The 24,561-nt window shown below is 43.7% G+C and overlaps 1 non-coding gene across 1 annotated transcript; it reads left to right on the forward strand.

Moving 5' to 3' along the window:
- The first annotated feature begins 19,135 nt into the window (after positions 1–19,135).
- On the forward strand, positions 19,136–19,242 carry LOC117096813. The gene has a single exon (XR_004442650.1). It is a non-coding gene; the product is annotated as a U6 spliceosomal RNA (small nuclear RNA).
- The last annotated feature ends 5,319 nt before the right edge of the window (positions 19,243–24,561 follow it).

Raw genomic sequence — 24,561 nt, forward strand, 5'->3', positions numbered from 1 at the left:
GGGACAGCAGGGAAAAGCCTAAAGTGACAGGACAAACCCAGTTGTTCACTTTCTACACCACAGAAAGCCACCGCAATTCCCTATTTGTTCCAGATCTGCATGAGCCAATAAGGCAAAAAAGAAGGCATCTGAATGCAAAGAGAAAGGTGGCCCAAAGCTACAGATTTTGCAGATTCCATCGCAAAATGCAAATGTGAGACCCTTTGTTTCAAAGTTAAGAATTTTGAGGCTGGGCCTGGTGTCTCATGCCTGTAATCCCAGCACTTTGGGAGGCCCAGGTGGGCAGATCACCTGAGGTCAGGAGTTCTAGACCAGCCTGGCCGACATGGTGAAACCCCCCATCTCTACTAAAAATACAAAAATTAGCCGAGCGTGGTTACTCATGCCTGTAATCCCAGCTACTCCGGAGGCTGCGGCAGGAGAATCGCTTGAACCTGGGAGGCGGAGGTTGCAGTGAGCCAAGGTCATGCCATTGCACTTCAGCCTGGGCGATAGAGCGAGACTCTGTCTCAAAAAAAAAAAAAAAAAAATTAAGAATTTTAGGGGCTTCTCACACTGCAGGGCCTGTAAGACTTCCCAGGGTTGCATGCCTGTGAAGTCAGCCCTGGGAAGGAGGAGGCAGTTTTAGTTTAAGAGTAAGAGACTTTTATTGAGCATGAAATTCAAAATTGTAGAGATGAGATCATAATCTATAAAAATTAAAGTTCTTAGATTTAGCAGTTTCTCTTTCCACTGTTGAAATTCACCACACTGACACATTCCCTGGTCAAGATGTTCCTGGGGGAAGATGATTTGCTGCTGATTGCGTCAGAATGATGGACATTGCCTGCATGTTCCCCGGTTCCTTCACTACTCAGAGATCCTGATGGCTTTTTGCTTCTCAGTCAGTACCTCTGTTCTGCATTTAATGCCATTTCCTGCCCTGAGGTATCTTCCAGATCTTCTAAGCACCGAATACAGGAACATCCCTAGTTAGAATCCTGCTAAGTTGGGGAAGGAACCAACAGCCACTTATCTGCTGGAATTCCTACAACAGCATCCCCATCCTAGGTTTCAGTGTCTCCATTTGTGAGATATTCACCAGCTCTCCAGACTGTGCATTCTATCTTTGGGTATTTCTGGTTACTCGAATGTTCTTACCCCATTTAAAGCTCACATCCCCCGCCTTTAAACTCCCACTGAGATATCCTTGTATCCCCAGTGACCAAGCAGAATAATTCTTTTCCACACTTCAGATCTTTACACATTTGCCAGTGGTTTTCATGCTTCTTCCTCTAGAGTCTCCTCTTCATAAGGTAAAACAGGCACTTCCTTCAACAGTTGTATATTGGCATATTTTCTGGTTCCCTCCACACCTTGGCCATTCTCTAAACGTGTTCTGGTTTGTCTGTGTCATTTGACAGTACTCCACATGTGCTCTGACTACTGCAGCATGGGAGATGCTGCCCACCACTCTGCCTGGAGCCTCGTATTGCATTTGACTATTTTAGTAACCACATCCCACTGCAGACTCCAATCGGTCCAGATATCCCAGTTCTATTTTATGCATAGTCTGCTGGGCCACATTTCTGTCGTCTTGTGTTTAGGCTGTTATCTGCGCCCCATAAATATCACCAAAAGCAATCGTTAAGTCTGAGCCAGATGAGCCTGTTGGGCTGCCGGAACTTACCATAGACTGGGTGGATCAAACACCAGGAATGTATTTCCTCACACTTCAGGAGGTTGGAAGTCTGAAATCAAGGTGTTGGCTGGGTTGGTTACTTCTAAGGCCTCTCTCCTTGGCTTGCAGATGGCTACCTTCTCCCTGTATTCTCCCATAGTCTTCCCTCTGTGTTTTACTGTGTCCTAATCTCCTCTTCTTATAAGGACACCAGATATTGGGTTAGGATCCACGCTAATGACCTCATTTAACCTTAATCACATATTTGACCCTATCTCCAAATATGGTCACCTTTTGAGGTAGTGTCGGGTTAGGACTTGAACATATGAATTTGGGGGTGGGGGTACATAACAAGTAAGGACTTGGATTTAGAACAGCTAAGACTTATTCTATAATCCTGTCACTCATCTTTGGCCTTTATTTCCAATGAGCAATGGTTCTTTCATTTGCAGTTTGAAGATCATTCAACTCAACTGAAAAAAAAAAAGAAAGGAAAAGAAATGGAAGAGATCAACTTTCTCTCTGTCCTGCGTGAGTATTGCGTGGTGATCCCCATGCAGCTGGCTTACCCCTCCCGCAATCATCAGGCTCTGAAAAGAAAGAAAATGACCTTTTATGCTTTCCTTTAGAAAATTTTGTCAAAGCTTAAACAGTGACATTTGTTGACATTTAAAATCTGTATTAGTTTACTAGAGCTGCCATAACAAAATATCACAGACTGGGTGGCTTAAACCAAGAAATTTATTTTCTCACAGTTCCAGAAAAGTCTGAGATCAAGGTGCAGGTAGGATTGGAATCCTCAGAGGTCTCCTTGGCTTGCAGATGGCTGCACCCTTGCTAAGTCCCCACATATTCTTTCCTCTGCACAAGTACCTCTGGTGTCTCTGTGTGTCCTAATCTCCTCCTCTTATAAGAATACCAGTCAGATTATATTAAGGTCCACCCCAGTGACCTTAATTTAATTAGCTCTTCAGAGGCCCTACCCAAATACAGTCATGTTCTAAGGTACCGGAGATTAGGGCTTCAACATATGAATTTTGAGGGAACATAAGTCTATAACCAAACTCCTAAAATTCCCCTAAAATTATTCTCACATTTTAAGCTACTCTCATGTCCTTCCTTGGGAGTGGATTCCTTCTACTTTGTATTCATGTCCTTTTGAAATCAGAAAGCTTCCTAGGTAACTAGGATATTTCTTTAGCTGCTTCCTAGTTGACTATATGGATTATTTAGCCACTCCAGACTTCCAGTAGTGTTGGAAATTACCATCCTTTCCATGAAGATGTGACCTTACTGTGTATCATCTATGTTGGCAGACACAGTGATGTGTTTGAGAGTTCCACATGCCTCTTAACCTGGCTTTCCTCCCAGGACTGTATACTGATTCCTCATCAAAGACCAGAAGTAGATCCTGAATTGTATTCATTCTCATCTCTTTCTACCTTCTCCAAGACAGGACAGGGTTAACTTCTTTATCTTAACGTCAGCCTTCAATGTCTACAGAAGTCTAAACTGTAAATGACATTGAAGCTTTGCATAATAAAATTCTTTCCCCCAGTGGTGGGCAGTTTTTCACACAGTAAGATTCTTTTAATCTTTTCTTTCTTTTTAATGAGTAGACATAAAGAAATACTTAAATAAATATTTATCAACTAACATACCTACATTTAACTACACGTACCTAACAGACCTGAATATAGGCAGAGGATGTGACATTTTACTTACCCTTTTATTAAAGTTACTGCTTCATTTATTGGTCTTTACTTCACTGGTGCATCCATAAAATGTTTACATATTTTTTAAACAATAAAATAGTCTTAAAATTATTCCTTCTCTGTAATAACTACATAACACTGCTTTAGAGACAGCCTTCAGATCAACTAAATTATATTTTACAAATGGGCTTAGGTATTTCAGTAGTAACTCTATGGAACAACAAAATTCCCTGTTTAACCAGGGACCAATATTGGCAGCTGGCTTCCATAACTTGTTTGAGGATTGTAGTAATTCCAAGGTTGCTGCAAGGACTAATGTACAAGAATATTCCTGTATTTTGTGGAATAAAAAGGAAGAATAAGAGAGGAGAAAGAAATAGAACCTACAAACCCCAGAACATAGGGAGTTCGAAAATCCAAGTAGCCAGAAGATTTAATGGAGCCATGTGGGTCTTACGTCAGTTCTTTTCCTGAGAGAACTTTGGATAATAGGGCAACAATATGCTCTGGTGGAAAAGAACTCAGGCCTTGAGAAAGCCTGACCACTACAGTTTCTGAAAAATGCTCCTTTCATTAGGTGGTGTGGTGATGAATTGTAAAGGCACCCAGCACAGTGCCTGGTTTACCATAGAAATCAATTCTTTTTTCTTGAGAGAACAGCAATTCACAATAGCTGTCACTTAAGTGACCAGCATAATCCTGGCTTTGAGCTTGTACTGACTTTGCCAGGGGCTGCCAGTTAGCACAATGGCTGTCAACCCCATGTTATTTATTTGGGTTCCCTAAGTAATGTTTTGCTAATAAAAGCTCTAAATTTGTGAGTGATTTGCTCTTATTTTATTTATTTAATAAATAAAAGTGGCATGATTTATTAATTTTTTATTTTTTTAATTTTTTTTTTGAGATGGAGTCTCGCTCTGTCGCCCAGGCTGGAGTGCAGTGGCCGGATCTCAGCTCACTGCAAGCTCCGCCTCCCGGGTTTACGCCATTCTCCTGCCTCAGCCTCCCGAGTAGCTGGGACTACAGGTGCCCGCCACCTCACCCGGCTAGTTTTTTGTATTTTTTTAGTAGAGACGGGGTTTCACCATGTTCGCCAGGATGGTCTTGATCTCCTGACCTCGTGATCCACCCGCCTCGGCCTCCCAAAGTGCTGGGACTACAGGCTTGAGCCACCGCGCCTGGCCGATTTATTAATTTAATTAATTAATTATTAGCAGTGGCACAGTCTCAGCTCACTGCAACCTCTACCTCCTGGACTCAAGTGATCCTCCACCTCAGCCTCCAGAGTAGCTGGGCTACAGGTGCACACCACCATGTCCAGCTAATTTGTATACTTTTTGTAGAGATAGGGTCTTGCCATGTTATCCAGGCTGGTCTTGAACTCCTGAACTCGTGATCCACCCTCCCTGATCTCCTAAAATTTGGGGATTATAGGCACAAACCACCATACCTGGTTGATTTACTCTTATTTTAATTTAAATAAAAGCAACTCAGGGTTAGCATCATATCAGGCTACTCTCACTTCTAGTACCTCTCTTGAGTGTGGGAGTAAGGAATGGAGCTGTAGCTAGTTTGCTGAGAACTAGACAAAACCCTAACCACTCCGTAGGGCGTGTGCCTAGGATGTGAAAGATACGCCTCCTGTTTTCAGATGGCACAGTGCTTGGAAAGGCTGCTTGCCAGAGGTGTTGAAAGGATGCCACTGGGCTGGTCCTGCACAATGGAAGGCCACGTCACATGCTCCAAGAGAGTCACTCCCCAGAGCGGCTGCAGGAAGCCACAGCTCTGTGGCCTGGGATCCTTGCCAACACTGAATACTAGAGATAGACATTGGAGCTGAGGGGATCTTATGCTTCTAGGCAGCTGGACCTCTTTTTTACTAGTCACATCATACCTGGGGATTGTCTTTCATGTCCTAGAGACTTTGATGAGTAACTCGACTTTTAAAATCCAGGTGAAGGCTATGGCCAGAGAAGCATGACCTGAACCTAAAATGAATGAGAACATTACAGTCTGACCAGCCTTGAGAATTCAGGTTCACATCGCCTAGTGAAACAACATCCTGAATGATGAAGCAAACACACAAGCCAACCAACAATTTGTGATCTGAGATACCAAAACAGACACCCCTTTATCACCTAAGATGGACTGTAAGGTTAAGGAAACAAGGTTACCTATAGGGTTAGGGTTCGGGGACTGGCTGGCATGACCAATTTCTCAATTTCTGTGGCTCTAAACTCCCTAATAATAGGAACTATCAGACCCATCCTCTGATTTACAACCCAGACCACTGCAACTCTGATTGGACTGAGGATCACCGTTACAAACATTCTTTTCTGATAAGCAATTGCAGACCTTAAGCCACTTTTAGCCAGTTTATAGAGGCTGTACACAAACTGCCCTTGGGTCCTGTAGTCCACTTTTTGATGTAAAGAGCCAAATTCTACCTCATTTTAACACGAAAACCCTGCCCCAAAGTGTATATGGGATGTATGTCACATACGCGTTTGCCCATTGCCCATGCACTCAGCTCCCCTCATAAATATGTATATCTTTTCCTCCAAACCTGCTGAATATGTATGACTCCATTGTGTGACATGGGCCCTGTGAGGCATGAAACCCAACTTGTCCTTCCCCTCTTTGAAGAGAGAGCACATTCAGCATATGCTGAAGAGTATATCTTCCGGGTTTGCAAACTGATATTGCCAATAAAGCAATTTCTATTATTTAGCCTTCTACTATTTAGCCATCATGATGGTCTTTTCGATAAATTCACAAAGGCACCATCAACTTTGTCCCTGAGCAAACACCCAACTTCGTCCCTCAAATAACATTTTGTAATTTATTCAGTTAAAGTAAATATAACTATTAGAAACAAAAGGGTTCAGTATTGGTGGATCAGTAAAAAATGTTTATATTCTCACTATAGGTGGGAATAAAAAAAAGACTGGTACATTTACTCCCGTTAAGGAGCTAATGTTTATATGAGAAAAATATCTGGGCAAAAGAAAAAAAAAGCACAGTGAAAAAAAGTACATCAGTAAGTACAATTTAGCATAAAGTATTTGTACATATATATGTGAATTCATCAGAAGAAAATTAAGCATCAGGCATGGTGGCTTGTGCCTGTAATCCCAGCATTTTGGGAGACTGAGGCAGGAGGATCACTTGAGCCCAGGAGTTCAAGACCAGTTTGGGCAACAAAGTGAGACCCTGTCTCTACAAAAAATAAAATATATTTCTTAAAATTTAAAAATTTTGGCCCGGCATGATGGCTCACACCTGTAATCTCAGCACTTTGGGAGGTCGAGGCAGGTGGGTTACTTGAGGTCAGGAATTTGAGACCAGCCTGGCCAACATGGTGAAACCCTGCCTCTTCTAAAAGCACAAAAATTAGCTGGGCATGGTGGCAGGTACCTGTAATCCCAGCTACTCAGGAGGCTGAGGCAGGAGAATCACTTGAACCCAGGAAGCAGAAGTTGCAGTGAGCCGAGATCACGCCACTGCACCCCAACCTGGCAACAGAGCAAGACTCTGTCTGGAAAAAATAATAATAATAAAAAAAAATTTTTTAACAAGAAAATGAGAGTTACAGACCTGTTGCGTTGAAAGTGTGAATAAGGGACATTCAGAGGAGGTTCTTTGTTTTTGTTTTTGTTTTAGGGTATTTGATAGCAACCATTAAGAAAGAAGAAAAAAGGCCAGGCACGGTGGCTCAAGCCTGTAATCCCAGCGCTTTGAGAGGCCGAGACGGGCGGATCACGAGGTTAGGAGATGGAGACCATCCTGGCTAACACGGTGAAACCCCGTCTCTAATAAAAAATACAAAAAAACTAGCCAGGCGAGGTGGCGGGCGCCTGTAGTCCTGGCTACTCGGGAGGCTGAGGCAGGAGAATGGTGTAAACCTGGGAGATGGAGCTTGCAGTGAGCTGAGATCTGGCCACTGCACTGCAGCCTGGGCGACAGAGCAAGACTCCGTCTCAAAAAAAAAGGAAAGAAGAAAAAGAGGAAGTTCCAAGGAGAAACCATGTAAATACATCAAGAGTGTTCATGCTGGGGGTGGTAAATGGGAGTTAGCTATAGGAAGAGATTTTGTTTTGTTTTGTTTTGTTTTGTTTTTAAGACTGAGTCTGGCTCTGTCACCTAGGCTGGAGTGCAGTGGTGTGATCTCAGCTCACTGTAACCTCCGCCCCCCAGGTTCAAGTGATTCTCCTGCCTCAGCCTCCTGAGTAGCTGGGATTACAGGCATGCACCACCACGTCCAGCTAATTTTTGTATTTTTTTAGTTAGAGACAGGGTTTCATCATGCTGGCCAGGCTGGTCTCGAACTCCTGACCTCAAGTGATCCGCCTGCCTCAGCCTCCCAAAGTGTTGGAATTACAGGTGTGAGGCACCACACCCGGCCATGAAGAGGTCTTAATGTTAGAAGAGCTGAGGAATTTAGGTCAGATGGAATGGGCAGCAGTGGGCAACTACTCACTGCAGATTTCCTGATCATGATCTGACATTTTAACATTTCTAGAGGTTTGTCCACGGGGAAAGCAGAGGGAGATTTGGAGGATGAAAAAGTTGAGATCAGGAAGAGAAGGAAGAAGAATGTGCCAGGGGTTCCAGGAATGACCATAGATAGGGTCTGTGAAAAGTCTGTGAAAAAATCACACAAGGACACCTTATTACTAATAAGGATGCCTAAAGATTATAGTGTGTCAAGCTGAGGACAGACAGGATCTCTGAACACTCATGAATTATATTGGGTTAACACTGCATGTCACAAATGAAGAGGTGAAAGAGTAAGGAGAAGAGAAGGAAGGGTTTGTACCCAGTTCTGTCTTACCTGGACACCTTTAGTGACAATGCTGAACTGCAAAGGAGAAAAAGTGATATGAAAACTTATTTTTTTTGAGACAGAGTCTCAGTCTCACTGTCTTGCCTAGGTTGGAGTGCAGTGGCATGATCTTGTCTCACTGCAACCTCTGCCTCCAGAACTCAAGCTATCCTCCTGCCTCAGCCCCCTGAGTAGGGGTGGGATTGCAGGCGCACATACGCCTGGCTAATTTTTGTTTTGTTTTGTTTTGTATTTTTAGTACAGATAGGGGTTTCAACATGTTGCCTAGGCTGGTCTTGAACTCCTGGCCTCAAGTGATCCACCTGCCTCAGCCTCCCAAAATGCTGTGATTGCGGACATGAGCTACTGCACCCAGGCTGAAATCTTTTTTTTTAATGAAGGAAATAATACATTTAATTTTCATTTCGTATTAGAAATCAGAGGTACATGCAATAGGAATTAACTTGAATATGATGTATAAAGTTTGAAGGAAAGGTGAGTGATAGATGAACATTGGTGATGTAACTCTGGAAGTTGTCTGTCATAACTGATGACTTATCCCCATCATATGTGCTGAAAACTACTCAGATGAAGTTAACAACTTGATATTACAAAATAAGCATAAATGTTTTGTGTTTATGAGAACCTGATAGTCATTTGGAGACTTACTTAGTACTTGAGGGATGAGATATAGATAGCCCTGTGTATTAGGGTTTTCCAAACCAACAGAACCAATGGGATATATATAGATATACAAAGACACTTTTTTTTTTTTTTTTTTTTTTTTTTTGAGACGGAGTCTTGCTCTGCCACCCAGGCTGGAGTGCAGTGGCCGGCTCTCAGCTCACTGCAAGCTCCGCCTCCCGGGTTCACGCCATTCTCCTGTCTCAGCCTCCCGAGTAGCTGGGACTACAGGCGCCCGCCTCGTCGCCCGGCTAGTTTTTTGTATTTTTTAGTAGAGACGGGGTTTCACCGTATTAGCCAGGATGGTCTCGATCTCCTGACCTCGTGATCCGCCCATCTCGGCCTCCCAAAGTGCTGGGATTACAGGCTTGAGCCACCGCGCCCGGCCAAAGACACTTCTTATAGGAATTGGCTCAGGAGATTATAAAGGCCAAGAAGTCCCAACATGTGCCCCCTGCAAGCTGAAGAACCAGGAAAGCCAGTGTAATTCTTGCATCTGAGGCTGAAGGGCTGAAGAGTGGCTGCTGGTATTGAAGGCTCGAGAACCTGGAGCACTGAAGTCAAGGGCAGGAGTAGATGATGGATGTGCCAGCTTCAGAAGAGAGAGCAAATTTGCCTTCTTCCACCTTTTTTATGATTCCTATGCTCCGTTAATTGAATGATGCCCACGCACATCAGTGAGGATGGGTTTTGGTACCCAGTCTATTGATTCAAATGCTAATCTCTTCCAGAAATACTCTTACAGACTCACCCGGAAACAATATTTTACCAGCTATCTGGGCATCCCTTAACCCAGGATGGGCTAAGGGACAAGTGGACACATAAAGTTAACCACCATACCCTGTAAATATGGTATGCGAAGGGATCGAGTCATATTTCATACCAAGATGATTCTCCAATGCATAGATACCTTGGAATAACACTTCTTATAAAATAATGAATAACATTTGCTAGCACAAGTTCCAAACTGTGTACCATGGAACCCTAGCTCTGTCGTATGTTGCTCGGTGTTGCATGCATACCCGAAAAGAGGTCTGTAATCAAGTAACTTTGAGAAACAGGAGGTTAAGTAAAATTAAACAGATATCTTCACTTTAAGATGCATACAATTTTTTAAGATGATAATCTGCATTTTGAATTTTAAAAAAGGTAGGTAGCTTCAGTATGTAGCATCATTCCCTCTCCCCATTTCTTGTTTCTTTTTCTTTTTTTTTTTTTAGGCATAGTCTCACTCTGTTCCCCAGGCTGGAGTGCAGTGGCAAGTTCTCCACTCACTGCAGGCTCTGCCTCGAGGGTTCAAACGATTCTCATGCCTCAGTCTCCCGAGTAGCTGGGATTACAGGTGTGTGCCACCATACCCGGCTAATTTTTTTTTTTTTTTTTTTTGTATTTTTTAGTAGAGACGTGGTGTCACCATGTTGGCCAGGCTGGTCTTGAATTCCTGACCTCAAGTGATCCACCCACCTCAGTCTCCCAAAGTGCTGGAATTACATACACACATGACCACACCTAGCTAATTTTTGTATTTTAGAAGAGACGGGGTTTCACTATGCTGACTGATCTCGAACTCCTGGCCTCAAGTGTTCCACCCGCCTGAGTCTCCCAAAGTGCCGGGATTACAGGCATGAACCACCGTACCTGCCTGGTCCCTCTCCCCATTTTTTTGTTTTTGTTTGCTGCATCGACTCCTAGTGTTGCACAAAGCATGCTTTAGGGAACGTGGTTTGGAAGCATTCGAATTGAACCCTTGGATTTTTTTAGAACCTTGTAGAAGTGAAGGTTTATAGTGTACATTTTTGTCAAAGCAGATGGGTTCTTTTCACTGAAAGTTGTTTTCACACATGACCTTGAAAATAAATTAATAAAGAAAAAAGGTAGAAATATTAGGCTGACAGACATTTTAAAGTAGGGCATAAGATGCCATAAAAAGCCTTTTGAAAGTTTAAAATAGGAGTTAAAGTGTGTGTTATATGGAAGATACCAGATTAGAGTCTTTGAATATTTATTATATAAATGTGCGGGTATATGACCAGCTTCTTCCCAGTTGGGGGAGAAATGGGACGGCATTCAGTTCACATTTGAGAGTGCTTCTCTTTAAATTTTCATAAGTGGAAAGGAAGAAGATCACTAAGTTTACAAAGACAAGTCTCAGAATAGGACTTTCCTTCACTGTATTGCCTTTAATCATCTAGTGGGAGGGCCCTCAAGAAATGGCCAGGACTCTATGAAGATTGGTGAAGAGTTTCAAGGAGGAGAATTGAAGGAGACAGCTATGGGATTAATTTTGAGAGATGCCTTTGCTGAAATGTTTCATAAAGTATACATGGAGAGCAAGGGCACGAGGAGATAGAGAACTCTCTGGGCCAAACAATAAATCAGAATTTCAATAGTTTTCCTCTGTTAGTCCTTATTGAAAAATTCGTCTACTGCTAATGGTGTCAAGTGGCCCTGCCAGCCCTCATTATTGTACCAAAAAGCAAAACAAGGAAAAGGTTTAGGGAGCCAAGTCTAAAAGGAATATCATTTATGTTTCCCAACAATCAGTAAAAACAGATTCTGTTACCTAAAGCTTGCAGAACCAAGGGTCCTAATACTCACTTTATTCTGGCGAGTTTGTCCGTCTAATAAAAGATACTGACAGGCCAGGTTCTTTTCTCAGATAAACAGTAAAATAACATGGCTATAAACAGAAAAAAATGGTGAAAACACAAATCTTGGTATATTAAGCCATTCTTGCATTGCCAAAAATAAGTATCTGAGACTAGGTAATTTATAAAGAAAAGAGGCTGGGTGCAGTGGCTCATGCCTGTAATCCCAGCACTTTGGAAGTTAGAGGTCAATGGACAACCTTAGATCAGGAGTTCGAGACCAGCCTGGCCAACATGGTGAAACCTCATCTCTACTAAAAATACAAAAATTAGCTGGGTCTGGTGGCACGCACCTGTAATCCTAGCTACTCAGGAGGCTGAGGCAGGAGAATCACTTGAGCCTGGGAGCAGAGATACTGCCTGCACTCCAGCCTGGGCCACAGGATGAGACTCTATCTCAAGAAAAAAGAGAGAGATTTAATCAGCTTATGATTCCGCAGCCTTTGCAGGAAGCCTGATGCTGGCATGTGCTTGGCTTCTGGTGAGGCCTCAGGAAGCTTACAATCATGATGGAAGGTGAAGGGGGAGTAGGGATGTCACATGACCAGAGCAGGAACAAGACAGAGCATGGTGCCACACAGTTTTAAACAGCCAGATCTCATGAGAAGTCACTCATCACAAGGACAGCAACAAACAGATGGTGCTAAACCATTCATGAGAAATCCACCCCCATGATCCTATCACCTCCTACCAGGTCCCGCCTCCAATACGGGGGATTACAATTCAACATGAGATTTGGGTGGAGATAAATATACAAACTGTATCATTCTGCCCCTGGCCCCTCTCAAATCTCATGTCCCTCTCTCATTTCAAAATATAATCATGCCTTCCCAACAGTCCCCAAAAATCTTGACTTGTTCCAACATTAACTCAAAAGTCCAAAGTCCAAGTCCAAAGTCTCATCTGAGACTCATCTCTTTCCATCTATGAGCCTGTAAAATCAAAACAAGTTATTTACTTCCAAGATATAATGGGAGAATCAGCTTGGGTAAATATCCCCATTCCAAAAGGGACAAATCAGAGAAATCAAAAGAAAGGGGCTATAGTCTTCATGCAATTTCAAAACCCAGTAGGGCAGTCATTAAACCTTAAAGCTCCAAAATCATTTCCTTTGACTCCATGTCCCACATCCAGGGCACACTGGAGCAAGGGGTGGGCTCCCAAGGCTATGGGCAGCTCTGCCTCTGTGGCTTTGCAACTGGGTACAGCCCTCGTGGTTACTCTCACAGATTGTTGAGTGCTGTGACTTTTCTAGGCACCAGGTGTAAGCTGCTGGCAGATCTACCATTCTCAGGCCTAGAAGGCAGGGCCCCCCTTCTTACAACTCTGCTAGGCCATGCCCCCCTGGGGACTCTGTGTGGGGTCTCCAACACCATGCTTCCCCTTGTCACTGCCCTAGTAGAGGTTGTCTTTGGAGGCTCTGCACCTGCAACAGGTTTCTGCCTGGGCACCCAGGCTTTCTTGTACAACCTCTGAAATCTAAGTTGAGGCTGCCAATCATTCTTCAATCTTATATTCTGTGCACCTACATACATAACACTGTGTGGAAGCCTCCAAGTCTTATGGCTTGCATTCTCCGAAGCGGCAGCCCAAGCTGTACCTGGGTCCCTTTGAACCGCAGCTGGAGCTCGACTGGCTGGGATATGGAGAGCAGTGTTCCAAGGCTGTGCAGGGCAGTGGGGCCTTGGGCCTAGCCCACAAAGCCATTCTTTCTTCCTAGGCCTCTGTGTCTGTGAGGGAAGGGGCTGCTGCAAAGGTCTCTTAAATACCTTCAAGGCCTTTTCCCCATTTTCTTGGATATTACTATTTTGATTCTTTTTAGTTAGGCAGATACCTCTAGCAAGTGGTTTGCTCTGCAACCTGATTGGATTCTTCCCATGAAAATGGGCTTATCTTTTCGAACACATGACCGGGCTGCAAATTTTCCAAACTTATATGCTGTCCTTCCCTTTTAAATATGAGTTCCAGCTTTAAGTCACTCCTTTGCTCCTATATCTGAGTTGGGCTGCTAGAAGCAGCCAGATCAATTCTTGAATGCTTTGCTGCTTAGAAATTTCTTCTGCCAGGTACCCTATGTCATCACTCACAAGTTCAAACTTCCACAGATTCCTGGGGCCTGAAGAGAATTCAGCCAAGTTCTTTGCTGAAGCATAGCACATGTGATCTTTGCTCAAGTTCCCAGTAAGTTTCTCATTTCCATCTGAGACTGTCGCAGGCCTGGACTTCGCTATTCATATTTCTGTCAGCTTTTGGTGACAACCATTTAACCAGTCTCTAAGAAATTCCAAACTTTCCCTCATCTTCCTGTCTTCTGAGCTCTCCAAATTCTTCCAACCTCTGCCCAGTTCCAAAATCACTTCCATATTTTCAGATATCTTTACAGTAATGCCCCCCATTTCTCAGTACCAATTTTCTGTGTTAGGTCGTTCTTGCATTGCTATAAAGAAATACCTGAGATGGGTAACTGGTCAAGTAAAGAGGACTCTTTCCCTCACACTTCTGCAAGCTTTACATGAAGCACAGTGCTGGCATCTGTTTGGCTTCCGGTGAAGCTTCAGGGAGTTTTCAATCACGGTAGAATGCAAAGGGGAAGCAGGCACGGCACATGGTGAAAGCATGTGATGAGTAAGAGAGAGAGAGCAGTTGGGGGTGTTGCCACACACTTGTAATGAGACCAGATCTCATGTGAACTCAGAGGGAGATCTCACTTATCACCAAGGGAGTGGCCCAAGCCATTCATGAGGGATCCACCTGCATGATTCAACACCTCCCACCAGCCTCCACCTCTAACACTGGGATTACACCTCAACATGAGATTTTGACAGGGACAAATATCCAAACTATACCACTTGGTTTTCAGGTCGTTCCAGAGCACTAGCTCTACCCTGGCTTAAATCCTGAAATATATCAAATTTATGCTAGTTTTTGACCAATATAAGAAAACAGGTCAAAGATTTGCTTAGTCGATTGTACCATTTCTGCCTTAACTACTTGGAAGCTACTGGGAATTTTCTATTTTAAAAATCAGGTTGTATCAAGATTGTTTGCTGCTTTTTTTTTTCTTCTTTTTTTTTTTTTTTTTGTTTGAGACAGAGTCTTGCTCTGTTGCCCAGGCTGGAGTGCAGTGGCGTGATCTCTGCTCACTGCAAACTCCACCTCCTGGGTTCCCGCCATTCTCCTGCCTCAGCCTCCTGAGTAGCTGGGACTACAGGCGCCCGCCACCATGCCCGGCTAATTTTTTGTGTTTTTAGTAGAGACAGGGTTTCACCATGTTAGCCAGGATGGTCTTAATTTCCTGACCTCGTGATCCACCCACCTTAGCCTCCCAAAGTACTGGGATTACAGGCGTGAGCCACTGCGCCCAGCCCTGTTTGGTGCTTTTTGACCAAAATCTCTAAATAACTCCAAAAGCCATAAACAGACTATAGCTAGAAAAAGGCAGACAAAGATATTAGAAACCAAGCTTGAGTAACTCAAGTCTTTAATGCTGTCTTACTAGTCTCAGTAATTCAACACCTAGGAAACATCCACAGAAGACATTTTATCAATCAAAACAAAGAAGCTTGGGCAAGCACAGCGATGTGTGCTCACTCATAGGTAGACTTGTTTTTGAAATCAGTTTTCAGTGATATTCATTCAGTGTAAGATTTAGTCTCCATAAACTGAAGCACAGCACAACTTGAAGCTTTACTGGACCCTTGGGAGTGAGAAGCAGTTCTGTAAGGTGTCTGTGATTAAGTAGCAGTTTCATCCTGATTTTTCAAGCTCAGAGCTCTCTGCACTTTCACATGCTTGAAGACAAGAGGTTGAACAATTGGCCCAGAGGATTTTTTTCCTCTCATTTATGTAATCTTCTGGTAAGGAAGGAAGGATGTGACTTAACATGATTCTCCTTCAATCTGAACATGCCAGTGTACCTTCTTTCCCATCCCATTCCATATATACTCTGTGCCTGTTTTTGTTGTTGTTGTTGTTGTTTGTTTTTTGAGACACTCTGGTCTCACTCTGTTGCCCAGGCTGGAGTACAGTGGCATAATCATGGCTCACTGCAACCTCAACCTCCAGGGCTCAAGCAATCCTCTTACCTTGGTCTCCTGAGTAGCTGGGATTACAGGTGGGTACCACCATGCCCAGCTAATTTCTTCAAATTTTTCATAGAGATTGGGTCTTACTTTATTGCCCAGGCTGATCTCAAACTCCTGGGCTCAAGTCTCCCAAAGTACAGGGATTGCAGGAGTGAGTCACCGTGTCTGGCCTCTGTGACTATCTAAGTCTCTTTTTCACAACTCTCTTACAGCTCCTGTTAGTTGAGGAAAAAACATCTGGAATTACAGTGTTTACAACTGAAAGGGATGAAGTAGTCATTTAGACCAAGTCTTTAATTTGATGAGGATTTACTGGAGAGCCAGATAAATGAAGTCCCTTGCATACCGTCATTTGAATATTTATTGGCAAAGCTTGGCCTTTGTCCCCTTGACTTCTCATTTCATCTTGTGGTGCTTCCAGGATATGGCCACTTTGCTAGACCTGAGTCATAAAAGCAATGGGGTGCTAAGACCAGCCATACTATATGAAGTGGTGACAGTTTCCTCATCTAAAGTTGGGTTATCTTTCTAGAATCTTAGAGTTGGAACCCAACTCAGAAATCAACTGTTTGATCCTCCCACCAAGGCAGGTATCTCTCTTGCAATATTCTTGAGACAATCATCTGGCTTCTGCCTCCTTACTTTCTATTATCAGGAGCCAGCTTCAGGAAATATAACATTTCACTAGAATTTTTGTGTTGTTATATTTAGCTAAAATTTACCTTCTCTTCATTTCCGTCCTTATATCCCAACACTGCCCCATGGAGTAACACCAAATACAAAGACAAACTGTGCTTTTGGCCACAGGACACTACTTTAGAAGTGTTAAAATACTTATCCAGTATTTCCTCAAGCTTCTTTTTTTTTCTCAAAGCTAAATATCTGAGTTGTCTAAACTGTGCCTTATAGGTTACAGTTGCTGGATCCCTTGTGATGCTGAACTTTGAATGTATTCCTTTTGGCAAATGACTGTATCCTATTTATCCACTAATTCGACAGATATTTAATAAGCACCTACTAAGTTGAGGGAGATTTTAAAAATACAAGCATGTGAATAAGAAAATATACAAAGTGGTATATAACAATACAGGCTGTGGAGAAAAGTTGAGCAGAGCAAGGGGAGGTGGAAAATTTGTGTATGGTTAGGAGTTTGGTGCCTTGCTATTCTGTTAATACTCACAGTGATCAGGAAAGGCCTCACTGATGTAGTGAGCTTTGAGCAAACATGTAAAGGAAATGAAGGAGGAAGACTTGCCACTGTCTGGGGAGAGAGGATTTGGGCATGGAGAATAGCTCCTGAGGCAGAAATAAGTCTGATGTGTTTGGAGAACAGCAAGGTGGCCCTTGAGGCTCCAGTGGAGGGCGTGAGTGGGAGAGTGGGAGGAAGTGAGGTCAGGGAGGTTGTTACGGGCTGAGTGGTGTCTCCCTGGAATTCATATGTTGAAGCCATAAGTCCCAGAACCTCAGCACATGACTGTGTTTCGAGATAATGTCTTTAAAGACCTAAAATGAGGTCATTAGGGTGGGCCGTAATCCGATATGACTGATTTTTCTCACAAGAAGAGGAAATTAGGACACAGATGGGCACAGAGGGAAGACCATGTGATGACACAGGGAGAAGAGAGCCATCTATAGCTATAAGCCAAGCTGAGAAGCCCCCAGAGAAGCCAATCATGTTGACACCTTCATCTCAGGCTTCCAGCCTGCAGAATAAGTGAGAAAATAAATTTCTGTTGGTTAAGTCACCCAGTCTGTGGTACTTTATTATGGCTGCCCTAGAAAGCTAACACAGAGGAGAAAAGGGCCAGATAGTGTAAGACCTTGAAAACCATTTTCAGTTCTTTGAGCAGAAGGGGAGCCAGTGAGGGTTTCTGAGCAGATGAAGGTGATGATTTGGCTCATATTTTAAAAGCATCGCTCTAGCTTCTGTACTGAAAGAAGTCTATGGGGAGGCAAGGACAGAAGGAAGAAAACCAGGAGGAGGCTGTTGCAGAAATGTACATGAGGGTGGAAGGCGGTGAGGAGAGGGAAGTTTTGGAATATATTCTGAAGTTAGAGCCAAAAGGATTTTCTGATGAACTGGAATTGTGATGTGAGAGAAAGAAAGGAGTCAAAGATGACCCAAGGCTTTTGGCCACAGCAACTTGGAGAATGGAGTTAGCATTCATTGAGATGGAAAGGACTGTCGGAGCAGTGGGCTTTTTTTCTTCTTCTTCAGCTTTTAAGTTGAGGGGTACATCTGCAGAATGTGCAGGTTTGTTACATAGGTAAACATATGCCATGGTGGTTTGCTGCACAGATCATCCCATCACGTAGGTATTAAGCCCTGCGTCCATTAGCTATTCTTCCTGATGGAGCAATGGGTTTTAAGGGGGGAGGACCAAGAGTTCAGTATGGACACGTTAAGATTAAGATGCCTACTCATCTTTGAGTTTGAAATGCCAGCTAGGCTGTTGGATGTATGAATTTAGAATTCAGAGGAGTGGTCAGGGTAAAGATACAGATGGTACTGAGTGAGATCACTTAGGGTGAAATGAGGACAAAAAGAAGGATTTGGAAGCTGGGGACGGTGGCTCATGCCTGCAATCCCAGCACTTTGGGAAGCTGAGGCGAGTGGATCACTTGAGGCCAGGAGTTCAAGACCAGCCTGGCCAATATGGCAAAACCCTGTTTCTACCAAAAATAGAAAAATTTGCCAGGCATGGTGGCAGGTGCTGTAATCTCAGCTACTTGGGAGGTTGAGGCATGAGAATGACTTGAACCTGGGAGACAGAGGGTGCAGTGAGCTGAGATGGCGCCACTACACTCCTGTCTGGGCCACAGAATGAGACCCAGTCCCCCTGAACTCCCCACAAGTAAAGGATTTGGCATTAAGCCCTACTGTACTTGGAAATATTGAGGTTGTTAAGATGAGCAGGAACCAGAGAAGCCAGCAGAGGAGGGGCAGCAAGTGGAGTAGGAAGAGAAAGAGGGTGGTTTCCAAGAAGCCAAGTCGAGAATGTGTTTCATGAGGACAGAATGACTACTGGGTTAATGCTGCAGATACTGTGTGTTTAATAAGATAAGGACTGCATTGTATTTAGTGATAGAGAAGTCACTGGTGACATTGACAAGAGCCAGTTCAGAATGGTGGGGACAGAAGTATGATTTGAGTGGGCTCAAGAGAGAGTAGGGGAAAGAACTTTGAGTCAGCAATGATTAAAATATTCTTTTGGAGGACTTTTGCTGTGAAGGGAGCAAAAAGCTAGGGAAATACGAAGAGAAGGTAATTTTATTATTATTTTTTGAGACAGAGCTTAGCTGTCACCCAGGTTGGAGTGCAGTGGTGGGATCACAGCTCACTGCAGGCTCAACCTCCTTCACTCAAGTGATCCTTCTATTTCAGCCTTCCGAGTAGCTGGAACTACAGGCACATGCACCACACCCAGCTAATTTTTTTATGAGCTTGAGCCCAGAAGTTTGATACCAGTCTGGGCAACATAGTGAAACGCCATCTGTACAAAAAAATACAAAAATTAGTGCTCGCTTCAGCAGCACCTATACTAAAATTGGAACGATACAGAGAAGTTTAGCACAGCCCCTGTGCAAGGATGACACGCACATTCGTAAAACGTTTCATATATTTGTAGAAGCACATAGAAAAAAAACACCAAAAATTATCCAGATGTGGTGGCGTGTGCCTATGGTCCCAGCTACTTGGGTGGCTGAGGTGGGAGAATCACCCGAGCCTAGGAGGTTGAGGTTGCAGTGAGCCGTGATTGCACCACTGCACTCCGGCTTGGGAATGGAGTATCACCCATGCTGGTCTTGAATCTCTGGGCTCAGGCAATCCTCCTGCCTCAGCCTCCCAAAGTGCTTGGATTACAGGTATGAGCCGCCACACCTAGCAAAGAGGCTTTTTAAAAAATTGAATATGTAACAATATATTTGTATGCAGAGGAGAATGATTCTGTAACAAAGGAAAATGAACAAAGCAGGAGAGGGAACAATTGTTGGAACAATGTCCTAGAGTATATGAGAGAATGGCACACAGAATACAAGTGCAGGAGTTGGTCTTAGATGGGACTAACATCTCTAGCTATGTTGCCTTATAGACAGCCACATGTAGCTATTTAAGTGTAAATTAATTTAAAATGAAGACAATCAAAATTTTTTCTGGGCGTGCTAGGTGGCTCATGCCTGTAATCCCAGCACTTTGGAAGGTTGAGGTGGGTAGATCACCTGATGTCAGGAGGTTGAGATCAGCCTGGCCAACATGGCAAAACCCCATCTCTACTAAAAATACAAAAATTAGGCTGGGTGCGGTGGCTCATGTCTGTAATCCCAGCACTCTGGGAGGCTGAGATGGGCGGATCACGAGGTCAGGAGATCGAGACCATCCTGGCTAACACGGTGAAACCCCGTCTCCACTAAAAAATACAAAAAACTAGCCGGGCGAGGTGATGGGCGCCTGTAGTCCCAGCTACTCGGGAGGCTGAGGCAGGAGAATGACGTAAACCCGGGAGGCAGAGCTTGCAGTGAGCTGAGATCCAGTCACTGTACTCCAGCCTGGGCAACAGAGCGAGACTCCATCTCAAAAAAAAAAAAAAAAAAAAAGATACAAAATTTACCTGGGTGTGGTGGCACACACCTGTAGTCCCAGCTGCTAGGGAGGCCGAGGCAGGAGAATTGCTTGAACGCAGGAGTCAGAGGTTGCAGTGAGCTGAGATCATGCCACTGCACTCCAGTCTGGATGACAGAGCAAGACTCCATCTCAAAAAAAAAAAAATAATAAGATGTGCTAGCCATATTTCAAGTGTTCAGTTGCCGCATATGGCTAGTGACTACAGTACTAGACAGCACCAGCAAATAATATTTTGGTCATTACAGAAAGATCTGCTGGGCAGGCATGAGCTGAGAAATGAGGGAAGGCAGACATATGTATGAGCACCTATGCAGAGAGGTGAGTAGATGTGGTGGGGAGAGCTTGTGGAAAGTCTTTCCTGATTTCTTCTGTTTCTCACTTAAGGCTACTCAGGAAAAGTACCTGGAGCTTTGAGGAAAAGGTGCACACTATATCTCTAGGAGATAGAGTGAGGGGACATGGGGAAAATGGCAGGATTGCAGGACAACTTTTAAGATCCACTTCAGGCCAGCACAGTGGCTTACAACTGTCATCCCTTTTTTAAAAACTTTGAGACAGGATCTTGTGCTATAACCCAGACTGGAGCGTGGTGGAGCAATCTCGGCTCACTGCAGCCTCAACCTCCTTGACTCAAGTGATCCTCCCATATCAGCCTCCACTACACCTGACTACTTTTTGTATATTTTGTAGAGACAGGGTTTCACCATGTTGCCCAGACTGGTCGCCAGCCTCGGCCTCCCAAAGTGCTGGGCATAAGCTACCACACCTGGCCACACCTGTAATCCCAACACTTTGGGAGACTGAGGTGCGGGAATCGCTTGAAGCCAGTTCAAGATCATCCTGGACAACGTAGTGAGACCCCATCTCAACAAAAAAGAATTTTAAAAGTTAGTCAGGTGTGGCCAGGTGTGGTGGCTCATGCCTGTAATCCCAGCACTCTGGGAGGCTGATGCAGGCAGATCACAAGGTCAGGAGATTGAGACCATCCTGGCTAACACGGTGAAACCCTATCTCTACTGAAAATACAAAAAATTAACCTGGTGTGGTGGCAGGTGCCTGTAATCCCAGTTACTCAGGACACTGAGGCAGGAGAATGGCATGAACCCAGGAGGTGGAGCTTGCAGTAAGCAGAGATCGCGCCACTGCACTGCAGCTTGGGTGGCAAAGCGAGACTCCTGGCGACAAAACGAGACTTCTGGGCGACAAAAAAAAAAAAAAGTTAGGTATGGTGGTTGTATTAGTCCGTTTTCATGCTGTTGTTAAAAGACATACCCAAGACCGGGCAATTTACGAATAAAGAGGTTTAACTAACCTACAGTTCCATGTGCCTGGGGAGGCCTTACAATCCTGGCGGAAGGCAAGGAGGAGCAAGTCACATCTTATGTGGATGGCAGCAGGCAAAGAGAGAGCTTGTGCAGAGAAACTCCCATTTTTATTTTTAAGCTATCACATCTCATAAGACTTATTCATTATCATGAGAACAGCACGGGAAAGATCTACCCCCATAATTCAATCATCTCCCACTGGGTCCCTCCCACAACATGTGTGAATTATGGAAGCTGCAAGATGAGATTTGGGTGGGGACACAGAGCCAACCCAGATCTGTGGTACTCACCTGTAGTGCTACCTACTTGGGGGGCTGAGGCCAGAGGAGCCCTGAAACCCAGGAATTTGAGGTTGCAGTGAGCTATGGTGGGCCACTGCACTCCAGAGCCAGCCCCTGTCTCTAAAAATAATTTTTAAAATATCCACTTTAGGTTAGTGATCTCTAATTTAGGGAGACCAGTCAGCATGCTGTGGAGTTTTCTCCAACTTACGTTCACTGGCATGAATGCACTGTTAGAGTAGACAGAAAGCTGGGGCTCGTCCAGTGAGTAGTTCTCTATCCTGGCTGCATGTTAGAATCACCTGGGTGAGTTATTTAAAATGAAAAAAAATCAGAAGCCTCATCCTTGTAGCCAAAGGATCTGATTGAACATTCTGAAAATGGGGCCTGAGCAACAAACACTCTATTTAAAGCTCCCAAGGTGATTCTAACACAGATTTTTTTTTTTTTTTTTTTTTTTTTTGAGACAGGGTTTCACTCTGTTGCTCAGACTGGAGTGCAGTGGCGCCATCTTGGCTCACCACAACCTCTGCCTCCCAGGCTCAAGCGATTTTCCTGCCTCAGTCTCCCGAGTAGCTGGGATTACAGGTGCATGCCACTACCACCTGGCTAGTTTTTTTTTTTTTTTTTTTTTTTGTATTTTTAGTAGAGATGGGGTTTCACCGTATTGGCCAGGCTGGTCTTGAACTCCTGATCTCAAATGATCCACCCGCCTCGACCTCCCGAAGTGCTGGGATTACAGGCCAGATATGTGTTTAAGAGCCACTGAGTTAGAGTAAGAATGTGGAGGAAATGTGCGGAGAAGAGATGAAGGATGGGGAACTGTGTTACTGATGGATGTGGGTTCCACAGGTGCAAAGAAAAGCACTTAGGGTTTGTGCAGGGATGGGGGACGGGATCAGATTGAGAAGTGTTCAGGGCTGATGAGTGATGAGAGATGGGCTGGGAATCTAGGGCTTCTTGGGTGACAAATACAAATTGGGTAGAGGGCACATGGAGATTTGCCATGCTGGTCTAAATCAGCACAATCAACATAAGTGTAGTAAAAACCATACAGATAATTTTAAATCTTCTATTGACCTTACTAGAAAAGAAACAAGTAAACTTAGTTTAATAGTATGTTTTGTTATCCAATGTATGCAAAATATTATTTCTTTTGTTGTTGTTGTTTTTGCAAATTTCTTAAAAAAAAAAAATAGAGACAGGGTCTTGCTATGTTGACCAGGCTGGTCTCAAACTCCTGGCCTCAAGCAATCCTCCCACCTCAGCCTCCCAAAGTGTTGGGACTACACGAATGAGCCACCACACCTAGCCCCAAATATCATTTCAACATACAATCAGTATAAACATTACTGAGATATTTGACATCCTTATTTTTTATAGTTAGTCTTCCAAGTTTGGTGTGCATTTTACACTTCAAGCACATCCCAGTTCAGAGCAGACACGTTTCAAGTGCTCGGTAACCATATGTGCAGTGGACTATGCAGGTCTAGGTGGTGGTGATGAGGTTGCAAAAGTTGAATGGTTTCTACAGAACATTCCTTTCAGAATACAAACGTACTATAATATATCCAATCTTAAGGCAGCTATATATGATTATATAGAATTATATTCTTATTTAACCCAATATAGCTTTTCCAGAAAAAGGTCATGAAAGTCTTAGTACTGTGCTCTGCTAAAGTCCAAAAATTCCTTGTCGGTCACATTTATCTAATAGAGATTCGTCTGGCATGAATTTCTTGGTGAACCTGTGTGAGCATCAGCTTCCAGAGGTGTCTGTTTCTTTTTTCTGTGTATTTTCGTGCCAGTCTTTTAACAATCCAGTCTGCCTCCTTGCTTTCATCTGTGTGGAGGTGATCTTCTCTTATTTTCTGACAGCTGAAGTTACTCACTCTGTGGGAGAAAGGACAATGGGAAAGCCAGCAACCACTTGCCATGTAAGTGGTAGCAAAGCTGGATTTAATTTATTAGACCTGATATTCGGATACCAGATTATTGTAAGCAAGAAAGGGCTTGTATTCTTTGTCGAGGATCACGTGACAAGGGATAGGCCAATCTACCGTGGAAATGACTTGAAACTAAGTTGCCAAAGAGGGGGTGGTTGGAGGGCAATGTCTAGATGAAAGGGCACCAACAAAGATGAAGGAAAGGATGTTATGGAGAGAGAAGTAACAGAGAAGAGTGCCCTCAGACATGCTCGCAGAAGAAAATCAGGAAGTCAACTGGGGAAAAAAAAGTGTGTGTAGATGCCTTCTCTGTCTACGTCCTGTTGCTCAGAGTGGGAAAGAAGCAATCTGGTATTTTACCACAGGGAAATAGACATGGCTTCATAGATGACACCAAGTGGTGGTAGAATAAAGCTGATAACTGGAGTTAAGGAATGAGAGTGTAGTTCTTTTTCAAAAGAAACTGACCTGGGAGTATGCTCTTTTGCTTGCTCAGCTGGAAAAACATTTAAAAGCTCCCTCTTCAAACAGACAGCTTCGGTAGCCCTAGACCCAGGCAAACTCTTTGTCAGCGTCCAGGCCATTAGGACAGGATTTTAAAACAGGATTCTCACATCATGGCTCTACGTTGGAACACTGAATCAGATTATCTTTATCAGACAGTCTACACTCTATTCCCTCTCTTGTTCTGGTTTTATGCATTGCTGTGCTATACTTTGAATACATAATTTGTCAGTAGAGCACAGATTTTGTGAATCAGGCACATCC

The sequence above is a fragment of the Trachypithecus francoisi genome, unplaced genomic scaffold (assembly GCF_009764315.1).
Source record: "Trachypithecus francoisi isolate TF-2019V2 unplaced genomic scaffold, Tfra_2.0 Lachesis_group14, whole genome shotgun sequence".
Lineage (NCBI taxonomy): Eukaryota > Metazoa > Chordata > Mammalia > Primates > Cercopithecidae > Trachypithecus > Trachypithecus francoisi.